Source organism: Lissotriton vulgaris, chromosome 11 (assembly GCF_964263255.1).
Source record: "Lissotriton vulgaris chromosome 11, aLisVul1.2, whole genome shotgun sequence".
NCBI classification, from domain to species: domain Eukaryota; kingdom Metazoa; phylum Chordata; class Amphibia; order Caudata; family Salamandridae; genus Lissotriton; species Lissotriton vulgaris.
The window spans coordinates 969441739-969461494 of NC_141699.1; the positions used below are offsets into that span (position 1 = coordinate 969441739).

At 48.1% G+C, this 19756-nt stretch overlaps 1 protein-coding gene across 1 annotated transcript in view; it reads left to right on the forward strand.

Annotated features, from left to right (window-relative positions):
- The first annotated feature begins 2302 nt into the window (after positions 1 to 2302).
- LOC147683783 (uncharacterized) overlaps positions 2303 to 19756 on the forward strand; it is a 111051-nt gene continuing 93597 nt past the window's right edge. The window contains exon 1 of the mRNA XM_086944911.1: positions 2303 to 2409. The gene's annotated coding sequence lies outside the window, so the exon portion shown is untranslated. The remainder of the gene's footprint in view (positions 2410 to 19756) is intronic.

Consider the following 19756-nt stretch of genomic DNA (forward strand, 5'->3'; position numbering starts at 1 on the left):
AGCCGAGTGGATGAAGAACAGCCGCTTAAAACTGAATTCAGACAAGACGGAAGTCCTCATCCCCCTCCGCATGGGACGTCTCATGGTGGCCACCGTCCCTGGGCAGCGCGCCCAAACCAACGGATCATGCTCGCAACCTGGGATTCATTCTAGACTCCTCCCTCTCGATGACCAAACCAGTCAACGCCATCTCATCATCATGCTTTAAAATCTTACGTATGCTCAGAAAGATCTTCCGATGGATCCCCACCGAAACAAGAAAGACGGTCACCCAAGCACTTGTCACAAGCCGACTGGACTACGGAAACACCCTCTACGCCGGAACCACAGCCAAATTACAGAAAAAACTCCAACTCATTCAGAACGTTTCCGCCCGACTCATCCTAGACATTCCCCGTCACAATCACATTTCCGGTCACCTGAGAGACCTTCACTGGCTCCCCGTCAACAAGAGAATAACGTTCCGTCTCCTCACCCACGCACACAAAGCCCTCTATGACTTAGGACCCAAATACCTCAACACGTGCCTGACCTTTTACACCCCCACCCGTCAATTACGATCGTCCAATCAAGCCCTCGCCGTGATTCCACGCATCCGAAGAGCCACCATGGGAGGAAGATCTTTCTCCTACTTAGCGTCCAAAACCTGGAACTCTCTCCCCACCCACCTCCGCCTTACACAGAACCACCTCTCCTTCAGAAAACAACTAAAAACGTGGCTATTTGATAAATAGCAAACCCCCCCCCCCCTCTCAAGCGCCTTGAGACCCTCTGGGTGAGTAGTGCGCTATACAAATTTTAACTTGAACTTGAACATTTTGGTGCTCCAGCAGGGTTTAACTTTCCTAGTGTCCAGGTTCACTGTCGTTTTTGTCCTAACTAGTTGGATTCGTCCGGAATCTGTAACTTTGTAAACTGTAGACTCCATAGCCTTTGTTCCGCATCTCGCGTGTGAGTTCCCACTCTGCACGTGAGTCCCGTGGGCCTCCTGCTCCTTACTTACAGTCAGGGTAGCGTAGTCCTAGCGGTCCTCCAGCCTCTGGACCTACTGACATTTTCTATTTCACTCCGCATTCCATTTTCTTAGTATATGGTTTTTCATGCCCCTAAGGCACTCTTGTAATTTGTGCGATTGCTCGTATTTCTTTTAAGTACTTGTCATGTGCTTAGCCCTCTGATCTCATAAAGAGTTCAGAGGTGTATGTTATAAATAAATAGACTGTTTATTTTTATAACAACCTGTGTGGTGTCCTTTCATTTGGTATTCAAAGGGTTATATGTGGTAAAACAGCTAGCTTCACATGCCATAATGAGTTTAGCCTAAGACTGCTCTTGTCCATGCTACTAGGATAGCTGGTCTATAAGGTTGACTTACAACCAATCACCATAAGGGATGTTTGGACTGATACAAAGTGATCACTAAGAATTAGTGAGCATTATATATCAGGCCAACTTCTCACAATAAACACTACAGCGCCCTAGCTGGATCCCTGAGACTTCTCTGCGCCTCAGCCTGATGCCTAATGCGTTTCAGGTGCTTTGCAGCAGTTTAAAGATTTTTTTCCCTCGTCTTCATTGCTTGATTTTTTCTCGCGAAAAATTGTCACTCATTGTCATTGAAATGTCACTCATAATCACACTGAAATTATGAAAATGTCACACATAGCAATATGATCTGGTGTTTAAAACTCCATGGTATATTCCTCTGTACCACGCTGTGGATTTGAAACACCTGCAAATAAATTATTTAAAAAAATAAATAAGCTGTCCAGTTTAATTGTAGAACTAACCAAAATACTCATATAATCTTTGAAATTCAGATATATTCATTGAAATACAGACTGTCGCTTCCAGTTGTCACCTTATTGTAAATACTCTTAAGTCCTTTACATCAGTGTTTGGAAGATGTCATCTGAAGTGAAGCTATAAATACTTTTCTACAGCAGCAACCAAGTGTGAGGCCCTGTACTTGAACTGTCACCCTTAAAAACATTTACGTCTGTGACATCTGAAATCCCAGGTACAGGTACAAATGCTTGTTTGTGTAAAATGTATTCACTCCTGGAGCCTGGAGGCGGCGGTTCCGTCAGCGGCCACCAGAGGGCGATCCTCGCCTGCTGATGAAATCCACTGAGCTGCACATTGGATGAAAGGGAAAAGGGTTTCCTTTTCAGGGTCAGCGGTGGCAGAGACAGCACCAGTAGCGGTGGTGACATCACTTCCGGCCTCTCCTGGTGTGTTCAGCCTGCTGCAGAGGAGAGGAAGGAGCCCTGTCTGGTGGGCAGTTACCTCCTTCTACAGACCCTCACAGACCCCAGATCTGCCCCTGCCCCCTCCCTCAGACCCCAGATCTGCCCCCCCCCAGGAGGAGGAGAGAGCCTGGACATGTCTGCACGGGTCTCTGCTCAGGTAGGAGATTGTCGGCACCTTCTGCTGTGTTTGTAGAAATAGACTGAATAATCCTGGAGGGAATCTCTGCAGGAGCTTCCCTCCCCCCGGCTGAGCTGGGCTCTTCTATCCGGGGGCCTCTGGGGGCTGAGCTGCGCTCTTCTACCCGGGGGGCCCAAGAGGTGGGGCTGAGCTGGGCTCTTCTATCCGGGGCCCCTGGGGCTGAGCTGGGCTCTTCTATCCGGGGGCCTCTGGGGAATGAGCTGCGCTCTTCTACCCGGGGGGCCCCAGAGGTGGGGCTGAGCTGGGCTCTTCTATCCGGGGCCCTGGGGGGCTTTTCTTCCGGCCCTGCGGGGTTTTTGTGGGCATCATTTGTGTTAAAGAGAAGACCTGTGCCATGCAACTTACTGCACTGTGAGGAATCTGTGCTCACTGGATTTCTGTCCACTGTACTATGAGGAATCTCTGTTACTGTACTGCATCTTACTGCATTAAAATGAATCTGTGCATGCTGCATTGCATCTTACTGCATTATGATGAGTCTGTGCACACTGGATTGCTGTCTACTGCACTATGATAAATCTGCATTCCACTGCATCTTACTATATACTGTGAGACGTCTGTGCCACTGCTGTGTCATTTACTGCACTGTGAGGTATCTGTACACACCCTTTGCTCAGCTCTCGCTGTTAATTTGCTGACTTGCCCACTCCTGCCCCTATTTTCCAATCATGTCCCCCAGGCAGTTGACGTCAAGGCTGCCCGTGCTCCCCAGCGCCCCCTTTCTCTCCTTGTCCTGTTTCCATCTCTCAGACTAGGCAGAAGCTTCAGTCATTGCAATAGTTTCCTGTGCCATAGGTTGGCTTATGGCATTATCCGCCACAGAGGTTGTGAGCCTGCTGCTGGGATTGTGTGTGTGTGCACAGACCTTGGGTGTGCCTTGCCGGAGGCCTGTCAAGCAGTGGAAGATATGTGTCTGTGTTTTTAATGTATCACTGTAAAGGGGTGTGTGTAGGTTCGATGTGTGTGCATGTGAACAGGGTAGGGTTATCTTTGTAGGGTGTGTGTGTGTCTGTATGAGGGGTGTCTGCAGTGTGTCTCTCTGCAGGGTGTTTGTCTTGGCAGATTTTGCGTGGCTGTCAGTCACTCTTCCTGTCCTCTCCTCTACTCTGTACAGAGATCTTTAGGATCACTGGCTGAAAAGGTCTGCGCTGTGCAGAATAGTCGGGTACTACTTGGCACACAGCAGACGTCTGAGCAACGTCACATGTGACGTTCTAGTTCTTCCCCATAGTTTGAAGGATTAGCCAGGTTTGAGTGAGACTTCAGCCCGACCTCCAAATGTGAGTGCCCGAAGCACCCAGGATCACATGTGTGACAATGCTACAAAGGGTTGCTGCACTCTCTCATCATGTGTTCATGAGGACTTTACTGTGATACAGGAGCCTATGTGAAGGAGTCCAAGAGACTCTTGAAGTCATTCTGCTCTGCTTGTCACTTCACCAGGAAGGGGAGAACAAGATGAGTGAGCAGAAGAAGCAAGACGAGGCAAAGAGAAGAGAGAGAACAGCACAGAGGGTAAAGTAAATAAGATATCATCCAAAATATGAAAGAAATAGGTCTGCAGGGGAGGGAAAAAGAAGAGCAGAAACAATGGAATTAATGTTATTTATACATTGTAAAAAGTTGAATTGTATGTTGTGAGCTAAAAATGAGATTTAAGTGCCATGTGAATGTGATTCTTCAAGGGTTATAGGTGTCATTTGTGGTTGAGTGGTACCAATACTTGAACCAACTTTAGTGCTATGAATCAGGGATTTAATTCCAGTCACCAAACAGTGTAAATGCACCAGTTGGAGGGATCCATGTATTTTCCTGCGGGGTACACATTTCAACTCTAGTGAGATAGCTAAGGGGTCCCAGGTTCCAACTGTCGTCCTGTACAAGTGAGTTAATGCTCAGACTGCACAGATCTGTTACATTTGCATCACAAGTACCAATACTAATACATTCCTAATAAAATGTAGATAAAAAAGTACTCAACCAATTTTGCACGCAGGACCACCTCCAGCTGTTCCAACTCTAGACGTGTTTGTACTATTAAAAATAGCTATAAATGTTTCCTATGGTCCAGCTAATATTTAGGTAGTAGGTTGGACAAGTGGATTTCTTTAAAGGGCAAGCTGATTCCTGTATCAATCTGCCCTTAAAACAAGCAGATTTTAAAAATAACTTTACACCCCTGAAACCTCTACACTGCATTACTTTTTACTTCACTGCAGACTTAATCTTTGCACCTGGCACTGATTTTTACCACAATGGGGGTAAAGAAGTTAAGCTATGGATAATGTTATGTTAAGTGTATTTGTAGAGCGCACTATCACCTGGGAGCGTGTCCTGGAGCTGTGCAGGTTTGGCAGTCTAGCCTCGAGGGCAGAGTCATTCGAAGAGCCAGGTCTTCAGCTTCTTGCTTAACTCAAGAAGCGAGGAGAAGGCTCTGATGTGTTGAGGGAAGTCGTTCCATGCGTTAGGAGCGATGTAAGAGTAGACGTGGCCTCTGGGTCTGTGTATGTCTGTAATGGGTCCGAGGATGAGTCCGGCTGAGTGGGGGTGCCTAGGGTGTTGTTGGAAGGAGTTGTGGTTGTTAATGTAAGCAGGGCCTTTTTATGTAGTGCCTTGAATGTGTGGGTGAGTAGTTTGAACTGTGGGTGCTTATGTGTCTGGAGCCAATGGAGCTCTCTAAGGTGTGGTGTGTTATGTGTTCTGAGTGAGAGGGTGAGGATGAGTCTGGCAGCTGCGTTCTGGGTGGTTTGCAGCCTTCTGGTGAGCTGTTTGATGATTTCTGCAGAGAGAGATCCCGTTTTCCAGACTACTGGTGATGAGTGCATGGATGAAGAGCTTCTGGTGTTGCTTGGGAGTCATTTGAAGATTTTCTTCTGCATATTCAGAGTGTGAAAGCAGGGACGACGTTGGCCTGGGCGATCATGATCCCTAGGTCACGTGTGTGCAAGCTGGGGGTGGGAGTAGGTCCTAGGGTGGCCGCCTTCAGGTGGAGTCCTGTGGGCAGGTGTTGTTTCCAAAGATCAACACACCTGTCTTGTCAGTGTTGAGTTTGAGACAGTTGGATTTCATCCATGTCCTGCAGGCGGTAAGCGTGTTCCTTGTGTTGTGGGTTTTATTCAGAGAGGGACAGTGTTAGTTGTATGTTGTCGGTGTAGAAGAGGAGGGTGATGTAGTAGGCATGGATGACGTTGGCCAGTGGGGTTATGTAAGTTTTTAAGAGGGTCCGACTGAGAGATGAAACTTGAGGTGCTCCACAGATGGAATTTCCAGTTTCCAAGGACTCTGATGTCAGGTTGACTGTCTGAGTTCTTTTTGTCAGCAAGGTGCTGATCTATCATAGACAGGCCCTTGAATCCCGATCTTGTGAAGGTGGCCATGAGGTTGAGATGTAATACCATGTGAAACACCACCGAGAGGTCCAATAGGATTAAGGCCCCACTCTCTCCTCTGGCTATGATCATGTGTATAGCATAGGTGGGTGGTGAGTGCTGTTTCCCTGCTGTGGTTGGGCCTTAATACGGACTTGGTGGCCATCATAGGCAGATCCAGGCAGGATTTGTTTGCTTTGAAAGCAGCTTTGTATTTTTAAACACTGATTCGCCTGTGCATAAAGCGCATAACGCCCTGCATATACTTTAGAAATTAGTAAGTTGCCATATTTTTTAGCACAATGTTTTTAATGCTGCTTACTTAAAATCACAAACAAACGCCTTTGTGCACCTTGTCTTCCCCGCACTGGGATCTTGTAGCCTTTTGCTTTCGGCCCCTGCACTGGGATCCTGTAGCCTTTTGCTTTCCGGTTCGCCACAGCTTGTGCTGGTTGAGCGGAGAAAGCCTCTGATATCACTTCCGGGCGGAAGCGCGGTTAGCGCCCCAGTGGTTGGGGCATACACGGCCATAATAGCAGATGCCGGGACAGACGTGCAGCCGACATGCCGCTGGAACTCCAAAGGCAAGCCCGTCTGTGCCCATCCGCGCCTGGTCGTCGCCAGCAGCCAGGAACCCTGGACCTTTTGAGGTAAACAATCAGATCAGGTAATCACCCGCTGAGAGCACAGACAAGGCTAACACACCACTACAGCTTCTCTGCACCAACCGGTATCCGTACACCCTAGAAGGTCTGGTGGCTTGTTATAATTGCCAGTTCCAAAGTGGCCAGGAGACTGGGATGCCACCAGGGAAAGTACCCAGACCCTCTCCAACCAAATATGGCCTAAATAGTCTTCTCTGTAATGTTAGGTCACTGGCCAAGGACTCGACTGAGATATGGGATGTGATTTCCTTCCAGTCATCGGATATTTGCTTCTTAACAGAGACATGGCTAAACCCCTCCAACCGTCCAACCATCGCGCTAGCTATCCCTGATAACCATAAACGAATCAATCTCGATAGAGGGGGAAAGAATGGGATTTTAAAAACACAATTAATGTGGCATGGGTCTCAACCACCTGCACTGACTCCATAGAGTTAGTTATTTTTAAGATAATAGTGTCCGCAACGGATAGGTGGCATGGAGCGCTGATTTACGCCCCCCCCCCCCCATTCCCCCGGGCCAAAAACCAATTTCAGTCAGCTATTGATAGAGCAGATAGCAATGCATGTTCTAGCTTCAAACAGATTTCTCCTTCTAGGTGACTTTAATTTCCATGGGGAAGAACATACCAGCCCGGAAGTTAGGAAACTTCTAACAGACCTAGAAACATTAGGACTCTCCCAAAGAGTCAATGTCCCGACGCATACAGCTGGTCACAAACTGGATCTAATTTTCTTCAACATAGAACAGCTGGACTGTAAGACACCTCTCCCCCTTACATCGACTGATCATTTTCTAATCACTTTTGGTGTTCAGCCCCCTCACTCCCTTGCAAACAGCAGACTGCAACGTAATGCTCATAGACCTTGGCACAAACGTACTCCTTGAGCCTTTAGCTATGATTTTCACCCCAAGTCACCAAATGACAACCATGAGGTCTCTGAATTGCTGAATTCCTTCAACTCTGCCCATACAGCGGCACTGTACGAAACAGTTCCCTTTAAAAATCACGATCCCACACATCACCGACCATCAGCCCAGTGGTTCACGCCAGAATTAAAACTAGAATAAACTAAATGCAAGATCTTAGAGAGATTCTGGCTTATTAGGAAAGAGCCTCAAGACAAGGATCAGTACAAACAAGTGCTGTCTCGACATCATCAGAATATCAAATCTGCTAGGCGGAACTTTATCACTAACCAAATCGAACGAGCCGACAACTCCACCCAAAGTCCTTTTTAGTATAGTTCACGATCTTAGCTCCCACAAGTGTGCATTCAATCTCCTGTGGAATACCAATACCTCTGTGACTCTTTGGCTAATTTCTTCCAGGAGAAAATTCCTCACATCTACTCAAAGTTCTGTGCTGCTTCTTTGCAGGACACAGAGACCACCATTCTAAAGAAGAGCAGCCACAAGTAACCCTCCACACGCTAGACAGTTTTCAGCCTATCACTTTAGAGAAAATGCACAGCTCCTTGGATGCAGCTAAGTCTGGGTCCCCTGGGGTCTCTGTCCACCTATAATAATATCCCTTCTAGCTGCCTGCTGTGCCCCAAAGATCCAAGAGATCTTTAATTGCTTAATAAAATCAGGCATTATTCTGACAGAGTGGAAGCCAGCATGCGTACGGCCCGTATTAAAAAAACCAACACCGATGGACCAAAAAACCCTCGGCAACTATCGCCCAATATCCTTGTTACCCCTTCTGGGCAAACAGCTGGAAGGCCAAATAAACAAACAGCTAGGATCCTATTTTGAACTCAATCATATTCTTGATCCCCCACAATCTGGCCTTCGCCCAGAGAACAGTACAGAGACTGCGCTCCTGGCTGGGACCGACTCATTGAGACAGGGGGTGGATACAGGAAGGCCAGTGATACTGATATTATTAGGTCTCTCCGCAGCCTTTCACACCATCTCTCATCCAAGGCTCTTGGAAAGGCTGCAGGCAATTGGTGTACAGGGTCTGGCACTTAAGTGGCTTCAGCATTTCCTGACAGACAGGCAGCAAACTGTCATCCCGGGCCCGTACTCATCACGCAAAATGAGTTTAGACAAGGGTGCCCTGCAGGGCCCATGTCAAGAACCCCACTTTGTTCAATATCTATATGGCCCTGTTAGCGAAGATTGCAGGGCACTTTGGCTTTGAGATAATATCATAAGCTGTTGGCAGCCAGATGATGCATACTCTAGGCCAAGACCTGATAACAGCAAAAAAACGTTTTTCCAACTGGATGAACGAGAACTGTCTCCAGCTAAACCCAGAAAGGACGGAGATCATGATGCTTGGAAAAGCCCCCTCCATCTGGTTGGACGACTGGTGGTCCCACCAATTGGGCGCTACCCCGTGCACCAACTAACTAAAGAATTTGGGGATAAAACCGGACCAAGCATTAACGATGAAAGATCAGATCGCGGCAACTACAAGCACATGCTACTACAATCTGCAACTTCTGGCAGAATTTTTTCCTTCCTCCCCACTACGGTCCGTGGAACTCCGGTCCAGGCCATGGTGATAAGCAGACTGGACTATGGAAATGCCCTTTTGGCAGAAGCTAGCGAATCACTGCTCTCCAAGCTCCAGGTGGTCCAGCATACGGCAGCTAGGCTTATTCTGAGCCGCCCTTCTGGAACTCCCTCAGCGCCTTTGCTGAAGGAACTGCATTGGCTACCAGTGAAGAAGCATTCCCATTTTAAGATCTGTTGTCTCACGTACAATGCCTCACGTACAATGCCTTAAAAGGCAAAGGCCCGTTATATCTCCAAAGAAAGATAACAGTTTACACCCCTAGTCCCAATCTTGGATCCAGCGACAAAGCCTTGCTGGGTCCCCCCGCATACGCCAAACACGCCCTGAGGGAAAGGCCTTCTCCTATCTTGCTCCAAGGTAATGGAACAAACTTCCCTTAACCCTGCAATCCACTCCCAAATAAGTAAATTTAGGAAACTACTTAAAGCCTACTAATTCTGAACCATCTGATACGTGTTTCCTTTTAGGATCCGCAGCAGTGCCAAGATGCCCGCGGGTGAGTCGTGTGCTGCAGCAAATAATGTTCACATAACATAACATAACATAGGTAGGTGCGATGAGTGCTGTTTCCATGCTGTGGTTGGGCATTAATCTGGACTTGGTGGCCTTGAGAAGCTGGTTGTTGATGAGGTAGTTGGTCAGATGCCTGTTGATGGTTTCCTCTAGGACATTGGCTGTGTATGGTAGGAGGGTGCTCGGTCAGTAGTTGTAGAGTTTGGTGAGGTCCATGGAGGGTTTATTCAGCAGCACAGTACCAGCTGCCTGTTTAAAAGCTCCTGGGAAGAGGGCTGCATTGATGGAATCGTTCAGGAGGGGAGGGAGGACTTCACTGAAGTGTGTTGAGGTGGATCCAATGGGGCACCGGAGTGGATGGCCTTCATGGTTGTGGCAGCCACATTTGTGGTGATGACGTTCAATATGGCCAAAGTCTATTCTTTTACTGAGATTAGAAAGCTGGCTGTGAGGTTGATGGGGTCAGGTGAAGGGTTGAAGTTGTCGAATGTGATCTTGTTCCAAAATAATTTACATAGATTGATGCAGGGGTGGATGTTGCTGGTGGAGGCTGCGGGCACCATGAATTCTCTGATGATGGTGAAGATTTCTTTGCTGCTGCTGTTGTCGGTTTGAATGCAGTTGGAATGGGCTGTTCATTTGGCATTTCAGACTAGCTGTTGAAAGCATCTCAGGGCAAATTTGAAGACTTCTGTGTTTGCTGTGTTTTGACTCATTCACCTCTTGCTTTCCAGTTGCTTACAGTGCTCCATCGCCATCCTGAGTTCTTCTGTGTGCTAGTTGAATTGTATTCGTGATCTTGAATAGTTTTGCTGTGCTTGAGGGGGTCCAGAGTGTCGGTGCAGGTGGTGATCCATTCATTGCAGTTCTTGATGTCTTCCGTTACGCTGCTGGTATGCCTGGGGTATCTGGGGTGTTGGTGCAGGTGGTGATTCATTCATTGCAGTTCTTGACGTCTTCCTTTAGGTTACTGCTGTGCTTGAGGGGTCCAGGGTGTTGGTGCAGGTGGTGATCCATTCATTGCAGTTCTTAATGTCCTCCGTTAGGTTGCTGGTATGCTTGAGGGGTCCAGGGTATCAGTGCAGGTGGTGACCCATTCATTGCAGTTCTTGATGTCTTCCGTTCGGTTGCTGCTGTGCGTGAGGAGGTCCAGGGTGTTGCTGCAAGTGGTGATTCATTCATTGCAGTTCTTGATGTACTCCTTTAGGTAGCTGCTGTGCTTGACGGGGTGCAGGGTGTTGGTGCAGGTGGTGATCCATTCATTGCAGTTCTTGATGTCTTCCGTTAGGTTGCTGGTATGCTTGAGGTGGTCCAGGGTGTCTGTGCAAGTGGTGATCCATTCATTGAAATTCTTTTTTTTTTTTTTAATATATTTTTATTTGCATTTTATCATATAACAACAAAACAGTCATGTCATCAGTGGTCAACATATCCCATCTTCCTACCCTCCACCGCCCCAGCCTTACCATTAAAAACAATACTTCAGTGGTCATCCCACACCATTTCACTAGCACAGTCTGTGTCCAAATCTGCCATTTCTTGCCAGAATGCCCTCGGCGCCCACTTGGCTGTGCATGGATCTTCTTTCCGCAACCCTTCTCACAAACCCCCATCAAGGCCATGATATTTCCTCCACTTATTCCAAACTCTGCCAAATTTTTTAGGGCAGCCCGCGCCTTGTATGTGACCCTTTCAGCAGCCATATAGAGGTCCAGGCCTCTCCTCCATTCCTCTAACCGTGGTGCCGTAGCTGCCCCTCAGTACTTTGCCACATCTCTCTTAGCTACCACCAGGACCAGGACTAAAAAGATCAGCAGTAGGCGAGTGAGATCTATATCGTTGGTCATACCTAGTAGGACCATTTTTGGAACTGCTGGCAAGGGAGCTTCCAATACCCAACCCAGTTCTCTCAGGATCTCCCCCCAATAAACCTGAATCTGCGAACATAACCAGAGTGTGTGGAAGAAGTCCCCCCCTTCTCGGCCGCATTGTAGGCAATTCGTATCTTCTGTCTTTCCCATTTTATATAAGCGTACCCTATCAAAATAGGTCCAATGGAGGACATTAAATTATATTAGCCTCAACCGGGATTTAATTGCTACTTCCCTTGGATGCATGAGAACAGTGTCCCAGTCTACCTCGTCCACATTAATTGAACTTCTTGATGTCTTCCATTAGGTTGCTGCTGTGCGTGAGGGGGTCCAGGGTGTCCGTGCAGGTGGTAATCCATTCACTGAAGTTCTTGACGTCTTCTGTTAGGTGCTGCTATGCTTGAGGGGGGCCATGGTGTCTGTGCAGCTGGTGATCCATTCATTGCAGTTCTTGATGTCTTTCGTTAGGTGCTGCTGTGCTTGGAGGTCTAAGGTGTTGCTGCAGGTGGTGATCCATTCATTGAAGTTCTTGATGTCTTTCGTTAGGTTGCTGCTTTGCTTGAGGGGGTCCAGGGTGTCGGTGCAGGTGGTGATCCATTCATTGAAGTTCTTGAAGTCTTCCGTCAGGTTGCTGCTGTGGTTGAGGGTGTCCAGGGTGTCGGGGCAGGTGGTGATCCATTCATTGAAGTTCTTGATGTCTTCCTTTAGGTGGCTGCTGTGCTTGAGTGGGTCCAGGGTGTCGGTGCAGCTGATGATCCATTCATTGCAGTTCTTGAGGTCTTCCGTTAGGTTGCTGCAGTGCTTGAGGGGTCCAGGGAGTTGGTGCAGGTGGTGATCCATTCATTGCAGTTCTTGATGTCTTCTGTTAGGTTGCTGCTGTGTGTGGGGTTCCAGGGTGTCGGTGCAGGTGGTGATCCATTCATTGCAGTTCTTGATATCTTCCGTTAGGTTGCTGCTGTGCTTGAGGGGGTCCAGGGTGTCGGTGCTGGTGGTGATCCATTCATTGCAGTTCTTGATGTCTTCCGTTAGGTTGCTGGTATGCTTGAGGGGGTCCAGGGTGTCGGTGCAGGTGGTGATTTATTCATTGAAGTTCTTGATGTCTTCCGTTAGGCTGCTGGTATGCTTGGGGCAGTGTGTGTAGGGGGCAGAAGACCAGTCCTTCTCTGAGATGTTCTTCCAAAAGCGGCATGACTTCCCGAGGTAGTGAGTCTCCTGTGGACCAGGATGGTGATCTTGAAGCTCACAAGGGCGTGGTAAGTTCAGGTGATATGCGTTGGTTTGTTGACCGTGATGTTGCTACTGTAAAGGTGATAGGGTCCAGAAAGTGTCCGGCGGTGTGGGTGGGTCTGGTGATGTACTGAGTAAGGTCGATGTTACCAAGGTGTTTGAGGAGGGCATTTGAGTTGGAATCATTACGGTCCTCGAGGTGAAAGTCCATGTCTCCACGGAGGATGAAACTGCTGGAGTTGATGATAATCCCAGATCTAGATTAATTTCGATTTCCAGTCTTTGTGTTACACAGACCTATATCTCCATGGTGCCGAAGTCAAGAGAAGCTTTTTCTCATCTTTCTTCTGCATTTTACTTTGGGACTGCTGGCTTCTGGTAATTCACCTTGTCTTTAATGTACAAAGACATATTAAAAACCTTAATTCTTTCAGCTACAACCGTTCCGAACCAATGCTCCAACTTCCCAGCTAATACCATTCCACCAACGACGATAAATTGTGTTTTATCTCTGTTCATCTGAATATATTTAGTAGTCAACAACAAAAATTCTCCAGGCACACAGAGATAGAATTGAGGTCTTGGTTTTAATATATCTTTCCCTTTTGTCAACACGTGTTACGTCTTAGGCTGTTCTTGTTACAGCAAACTTCATCAGGACTTAATGTCTACAATAAAGTCATAGTCCAATTAAGGAGGAGTATTTGTGTTCAAAAGAATATCCAAAAACCTGGGTCAGGTGAACCTAGACATGCCATGTGATTTTTAGGCAATGAATGGCGTGGTTACACTGGTTAGTATGTGGTGAGATGTAGGTTGGGTTACCACGTTTCATAGTTGAGAAATTCGACAAACAGTGTCTTTTGTATTGTGATAGGTCCCTTAATATAAAGTGTCCTAGTTATCGAAGTGCTGTTATATTTATTTATTTAATTATTTGTGCAATTTGTTAAGTGCGCAAATACCCGAAAGTGTCTCGGCGCTACCACCGGTTGATGAAGAGGCAGAGTAGGCGCTGGCGTGTTATTGGTTAAACAACCATGTTTTGAGTTGTTTGCGGAATGCAAGGCGAGAAGGGGCTGTCTTAATATGAAGGGGGAGTGTGTTCCAGAGTCGAGCTGTGGCGACTGTGAAACTTCTGGCGCCCCAAGATGATTTTTTTTTTCTGGGGACGTTTACCAGGTTAACTGCTGAAGAGCGTAGGGGTCTGGTTGGCTTGTAAAGACGTAGTGTTTTTTTTAGAAATTCGGGTCCTGTGTTATTTACTGCTTTATAAGCGATACACAGGGCCTTGAACTTAGTATGGCTTATGATTGGCAGCCAGTGGAGTTTACGTATTAGATTAGATGTGGGTGAAATCTAGATATAGATATAACTCTTTCGGTGCTCATGACTAGCTCCGACAGTGGTGCTGTGCTTATGACAAGCTGAGCTCGTCATAACTGCTGCGGAACGCCCACGCGGGTATAATTCCCCTGCTGTGCTGGGTGTTCCATTAAACGGGCGTGGTCATGACGAGCTGAGCTCGTCATGAGCACAGCGCCACCATGCAGCGCGACGAGCTGAGCTCGCCACAAGCACCGGGACGCCGTGCGCGGCCCCCCACGCCGCGGGGGAATTAGCCCTGCGGCGAAGGTGTTAAGTACTCAGACTCTGTTCCTGAGTGATACAGGTGAAACATAGCAAATAGATTCTGGATAGGCACACAAGCTACAATATATTCATATTTAATACCTAACCACCCGATGACCAATTGCTGTGACTTATAACTAGAAGAAAAATATAAGAACTATTGAAACCACAACCTCAATTCTATCTCTGTGTGCCTGGAGAATTGTTGTTGTTGATTCCTAGACCTCCCCAGCCGAGGAAGATGGTTCTTCCTTCTCTTGAGCACCAGAAAATACTTGGACACTGAATGAATAGGACTTTTTCCCAGTGTGTATTGTCATTTCCCCAGTTTCCCTTAGAGAAACCCTTGTACACACCACCATGTTTGGTGGATGATCCATTTCCTTTCCCGCCTTAGTAGGAGAGCTACCGCAGCATTCTGCTGAAGAGAAATCTAACCTTCTCTAAGTGGTGAAAGCTTCAAATTGGAGTTTGTACACATACAAATTGACAAAGCAAACCATGCCTGTGTAATTCTACCGGATGTGACCGAAAATTATACAGAGTCAAAACATTCACACCTGGCAGGTGTTCTTTTGTGGGTCGCTGTCAGGCATCAAAGGAGCCATCAGTGACTTTCTGACTGGACACTGAGAGGCTTTGTGCCATAAAACCCACTCAGATCACTTGAATGTTTATAACTTGAAACACAGTATCAGTGACTCAGACTCCATGAGTAGTCCAGCTTATATGTGGCTCCACTTTCCAATTGACTAGTTTTGTTTGCAAACCTCTGAAGAGTTGCTGTGTCCTAAAGACTTCTGAGAACACCCAAGCGCTGTTCCCGAGCTTAACATTGGACATGGGACTCTTTTAGAATCAATAATTTTTATTACGCAGTATACCATCACTTAACACAGCTTTGCTGCCTACATCCACCGGCCGGCAGAGTGCAATACGGCGAGATAGGAACACAGCCCTCGATGTTGGCCACAACCGTTGACCCGGACCGCAGCTCACGGGGCGGCATAGAGACAGCGCACCCACTTTACGAAGTTGTCCCCCAGGCTAAAGGCTCTCAAGACCGTGAACAAATAGGACCATAGACAACTAACGTGGTCTTGCTCCTTTTTACAGAATAGGAGCAGACGCCTAAACAAAACAAACAACTTGCGAGCACCTGGCAGCCAGCTGCACCCCAGCGGGTAAGGATTTCGCACCGACCCACGAGTGAGTTTTCAGTATGGAAGTGTGAGTGAAGTATGACACAATAGTAAATGTTGTCGCGTTTTCTCTGCACAGCGGCTGAAATCACGTCTGATGGGGAATACATTCCTTTGGTATATCTTACGGCCTGCCATCTAAGGCGCTGTGATTGTTCAATCAGGTAGGAGACTCCAGTTGCACACAGGGAGTCGATCCCTTTTTGTAGTCAACCGTCTATGTTCTAGGAACACACGCTAAACTCAGCAATCTTTATTTTTTCAGAACCATTCCGGTCCTGAGGAGAACCCCACCCTAATGACAGGGGTTTGAAACGCGTCGACCACCTTTTTGTCCAACGTCTGGTTACCCCTAATCTTGTTTTGTATCTGATTTGGCCCAACGAGAATGCTCGTTAAAAGTACAAACTATAACAAATCGCCAAAATATGAAAAGTAATATTTAGGACTGACTTATCAACCGATGGTTGGACGAACCCTTCTCATTTTTTTGTTCTAGTTTTCACTGTTTTGTATGGATTATGTATGAATGAATGGAAGTTGTATATCTTTTGTATATATTGTATATTTAAACAGTTTTGCATTTTGTATGTTGTATTTCCCAAGCACGACAAATAATGTGCTAATATATAAAAATGATCATGTTATAACCAGGAATAAAACCGTTAATGGTTAACAAGTTGTTTTTGCTTCAATCAAAGCAACGGTTTTCGCAATTTTTTGATGTTGAATTTATATTCCAGATATTGGCGCCTCTGACATAGTAGGTGTCACTTCTCCCGTCTCCCGAAAGGAGTTAGAGGCGGGTCAAGAAGGGCGCCAACTCCCTACAAAATGTTTTATAGAACACAGCCGAAAAGCCGTCCAGCCCTAGTGACTTGGCCAATTTCAACCGCGAAATCGCGGAAATGACTTCCTCTATGCGTATCTCCGCGTCGAGGGCAGCCGCCGACGCCTGTGTGAGGGGTGTCACTCCGCAGGACGCCAGATAAGCCTCCACCTGCTCTGGGTCTGATGGTTCCTGACAGTAGAGCGTGTGGTAGAACCTCCGGAAGGAGTCCGTGATACTGGCGTCTGCAGTCTGCTCTACCGCCTCATTGTCCCGAATGGCCTGGACTGTGCCTGCTGCGTGCGCACCCGTAGCCTGTGCGCCAGCATCCAGCCCCTCTTGTCCCCACTAAGAAAGAATTTGAGGCGTAAGAGGGCATATTCCGCCCGGTGGAGGTCAAGACACGAGGGGCCCGGTCCGCTTATGAATTGCCTCCATTCCTCCCGCCTCCCTCTCCAGTTCCTCGCGCTTCTACCTGCGTATCTTCGCCAGTGACGCAGAAATCTCATTAAAGTCCTCCCTAGCTACCAACTTGAGGGCTTCCCATACCGATCCCAACGCCATACCATCCGTATCGTTTTCCACAAAGTATTGAGTGATCGTGGTACGTAGGCGGTCAACGACCGACTCCGAGTTGAGGAGGGAAGCCCGGAGGCACCACCCCGACGACGGCGGTCGATGTTCATTACAGGCGACCCGCACGGAAATAAGGGCGTGGTCAGATAAGGAGCGCAGGGAGATCTTTGCCGCAGAGAGGTGGGGCATAAGCGATGTAGTGGCAAGGAAATGATCTAGGCGCGCATAGGTTTTATGGGCTACGGAGTAATAGGTGTAATCGCGTTCCAGCGGGTGATGAGCGCGCCACACATCGTGGAACCCCCCCCTCCTGCAGCCACTGCTTCCCACCCTGGGAGAGGGCCCCCGCCTGTTGTGTGCGCGCGGCTGACCAGTCTAGCACTGGATCCATAACCACATTCAGGTCTCCCCCCACTAACACACACACATCCGGGGACGCCAGAACCTCCGCAAGCGCCGATTTCAGAAAGGGTTTCTGCTGAACGTTTGGGGCATACAGGGAGCCCACCGTAAGGAGTGTAGATCCCCACTGAACTCTGACCGCCAAGAAGCGTCCTTTGATATCTACGACGTGGGACAGGACCTTACAATGAGCCTTAGCGCTGAGGAGTATAGCCACCCCCTGTTTCTTCGCTGCACAAGAGGACCACATCTGTACTGGGAACCGCCTGTCTCTCATCCTCTTAGTATCCTTGGAGAGGAGGTGCGTTTCCTGCAATAAGCACACATCCCCCTCTGCACCATCCAACAGGGACAGAATGGCGGCACGCTTAACCGGGCTATTCAGGCCCCGCACATTCAAGCTAACAATCTTCAAATCCCTCCCCATAAGCGTGCCCCAGGGAGATATGCATTAGAGGGAGCTCTGGAGGTTTTACCCACCTTGGACAGTACAAGACCCTCCACAAACAGCAGTCCCGCCGCCCACATCACAGACCTCTCAGGAACCCTAGTATGCAGACTGAATGCATTCAATGACCTGGACATTTGACAGTGCACATCCAAGTGGACAATTTTCAAAGCCTTCCCCATGATGAGCACGCAGAGAGAAAGGCGTACGTGAGTTCTATCTTCGGACCTGCCGCGGCCAGCCCACTGGCCCCCCTCCCACTGCTGCCCCCCCCCCCCCAGACTGATGCGGAGCACCCCGAAAAAACACACCCCACCAAACCCCTAACAAGCCAAGTGAAAAGGAACAAAAGAGAAAGTGATACGTAAGTTCGTGTCGAGGCGCCCAAAGGCAAGGGGACATGGCACAGATCAGTCACACAGTCAGTTCTGGTTACGGGACTCGATTGGCTACCATACATAGAAGAAGTGGTTGTTACCTTCCTGTAGCGTCCCCTCCGGTGCCAGCTACGAGCCCTCTTGTCACCAAGGAAAGAAGCAGCGCCTCAGATGCCCACTCAAGCCTCCGTTACCTGGGCCACCGAGGCCACCGTGGTCCCACGCTCCACAATGCTCGCTGCCAGATCAGGCTTCGTTGTGGGCGCCGGGTCGGGCTTCACCCCAGGAGCAGGCTTGCCCACTCTCTGCCATTCGGCGCACCGTCTCCGCCTTCTGTCGGGGGAGCTGCTGCTTATGGAGGAGGAGGCAGGTCGGGCCAGCCCCAGGATTTCACACGCTGCATCCAGGGATTGAACTTGAATAAGCTTAGACTTCCACTTGAAGAGCCCCAGGAATAAGGAACATTCTTCTGCTCTCTGAGGTAAGAGGTGACGGGTTTAAATTCTCTGCGTTTCGTCAACGTGGAGGCCGCAAGATCCTGGAAGAGCAAGGGATGATGGCCCCGAAACTGAAGGGGGGCAGAGTCCCTCGCTTTTCGCAGTATCCACTCTTTCGTCTGGAAATCGTGGACACACACCAGAATGTCCAGCGGGGAGCTTTAGGACCTCGAGGGAGCCCAACGCAGTGCACTCTGTCCATTTGAACCTCCTTCATATCTTCCTCGTCAAGAATGTGAAGGAAGAGGGACTCCACATATTCACGTAGGTCCGCCCCCTCACCCTTCCATGGCACCGGCTGAGGAATTACAACAGCATTTATTGTAAACACACTCGAGTGGAGAGAACGCCCAGCATGGCTTCACTCCGTGTTCTCTGCCTGGCACAGGTCACACAGATATTTATACATCTATCTACAGGTACAAAGGGCAAGAGACCTTTGCAAAGTTACATGTAAGCATGGAACATTCCTAAGAGCATACTGTTAGTCACATTCATATGTTACCACATGGCACATATTGGATACTGCAGGAGGAGAACTGAGTACATAATCATAAGCAATTTGCTAATTGTCTGGTTTACTTATAGACTCGCACAAGGCTATTTGTAGCTGGAAAAACATCATGTGTGGTTGAAGACCTTCAGCACAGACTCGTGTTTCTTGTTATCAGCAAAGGAAAGGGGATGTGAGCAAACAGCACGTAGGAGCAAGAAATGACAGGATGGCTATCCAATGTGGGACAAAGGTCAAATGTTTAGCTGATGTTCACAATGTAGGTTACAGGTTAACAACTCTATGTTAGTTGAGACCTCAGCTTGTGCAGCTAAACATAATAAATGTTTTTGGCTTTGTATCTCTCCCCAAGCGGGTATCAGCATCTTCTATATATTTTAGCTGCTCCTTTTGTATCTCTTGGTGAAAGTCCAATTCCTATTCAACATTGTAGCTCTGGTTGGACATTTGCCTTATTGCATGTTAAACTATGTTGTGCTGTGTCTGATTTCTAACCTGTTCCAGCTCATGCCTTGACTGCTTGGCCTTACTACTTCAAGAGTCATTTACTCCAAGGAAGCAGCCTGGTCATTCAGTTGAAGTGCTGTAGCATTGGTGTCCCTGCTGAACACTGTGCCTGCCAGTAATACTGCCCCATCACCACTGACTGAT